Source organism: Solanum tuberosum, unplaced genomic scaffold (assembly GCF_000226075.1).
Source record: "Solanum tuberosum cultivar DM 1-3 516 R44 unplaced genomic scaffold, SolTub_3.0 scf00342, whole genome shotgun sequence".
Taxonomy (NCBI): Eukaryota; Viridiplantae; Streptophyta; class Magnoliopsida; order Solanales; family Solanaceae; genus Solanum; species Solanum tuberosum.
Window position 1 is genome coordinate 586459 of NW_006239261.1, and position 1971 is coordinate 588429.

The window sequence follows — 1971 nt, forward strand, 5'->3', positions numbered from 1 at the left end:
CCTTTAATGTTACCGTGTCGGAACGTGACACTCCGATCCAATAATATCATTAATTTATTTCATCAAGCCTTCTTTATTCGAGGCATCACTTTGATAGAGAGGGTTTTCAGATTATAAATCTCACAGTCTCAGGATTTTAGACCAATCACAAACCACACAACCACACAACCACACAATCAAGCACATAGAGAACTTCACAATATCACTCAATACATATCATTCACTATTAAGAGTCTAACTATCAAAATAGAATAAACCATAACCTACTTCCACCGAAGAACTGAAGTCAGACAAGCTACTCTCCAATGCTTTTCCCTTCTTCAATGCCTCAGATGATTTTCGATCTATCAAGTATGCATACTTCATAAGTAAACGAGTCTATAAATCCCATATTACTATTAGTCTAGCCTAGATTTAAGAACTAACATCCTAAACTTAAAAGGAAATTCAATTATTTTCCTCCAGTTCCATCGGTCCAGCTTCAACCCAAGACAACATAACCTTAGCTTATTTTCCATTAGTGCTCACGTGAGTATAGAGAGGAATAGCCATGTCAATTCAATCTCTATTTAGAAACGATGTGTGACCCATCTTACCATTTTCTAAGTTAATTTTCCTCACCTATTTAACATAACCTCACTGGAAATTAACTCATTAATGGGAGACAAATTTGTCTCCAACCCAACACCACTATCCATCTCATCTTCTTATCCAACCTTAATTATATAACATAATTATCACCCTTACTATTAATACCTCAAATTCAACCTAATAGTTAATTACATATTTCAATGTATCAAATTATAATTTGTAATAAGGTAAAAGAATTTTAATGTGTAAAAGTTGAAGCCACTGGTTACGCAGTGAACACCTATACTTTAACATTCCATTTCTTTACATCATTAATGATTGACCTAACTTTCCTCTCAGCTATCATCTAACAGCAATACTATACATATGCCCACTTCACTGCTACTCAACCAATTATTAAATTAATTATACCGCCACAACAACCAAACTCACTTCATTAGCCTTTACTCAGTATGCTATATATATAATTTGCCGACAATGTTTTCTATGGAACCCAATTGAATTGCAATACGGGAGAAGTCACATACACCATAAATTCCAATAGCATCTACCGTTCTCTAATCAATAAAACATATGCATATCATTAATATAACTAGGAGAGATTAAGGTAAGAAAATTCACCTGAGCCGTTTCTAAAACTGGTTTTTCTCACAATCGTGCGGCTCCTCTCTATTTTAATTTTCTCCCTTTTCTACAGATCAATTATCACCCTAATTATCATATAACCAATTATAAAAAGTGATCCACTATTTGTTTTAATGCTATCTTCTATAACCACCAACTAATTTAATTATAAAAATTACCCCACTAATTTCATAATTGTAATTTCGAACAGTCCAAAATACCCATTTAGAGTCTATCGGAAGAGTCTTTTACGAAATATAAAGCTTTAGTACTCAAAACGATCAAATGGGTCGTTACAAGCGGCCCTTGCAATAGTAGTTGTTGCGTTGAGAGAAGGAGTGAGTGCGGAAGAGACATAATTTTGATTGTTGTTGACAATATTTGCCATTGTTCATATCCTTTTTAGGCTGTGGCGGTGCAAAACTTCCGTTGTTATGTTATGACTCATTTTTACCCATTTAAAATGTAAGTCGAGTCGAGTAACTTATCCATTTTTATTTAACTCATTTTTTGATCGACTCATATTCGACTCGACTCTCGTTTGCCACTCCTAGTTATGACTTCTAAGTCCTACTCCCAATCTAATTAGACTTCTATGTTTTTCATACTAAAAGACAAAACTTCTATGTTGTTAACCATATTTGTCGTTGTTCATATCCGTTATCATTATTTAGGAAAAAAAAAATTTGTATTCCTTGTTCACACCACATTATACATCAATTTACGAAAATTATCCGATTTCTCAGTTTGGTATCT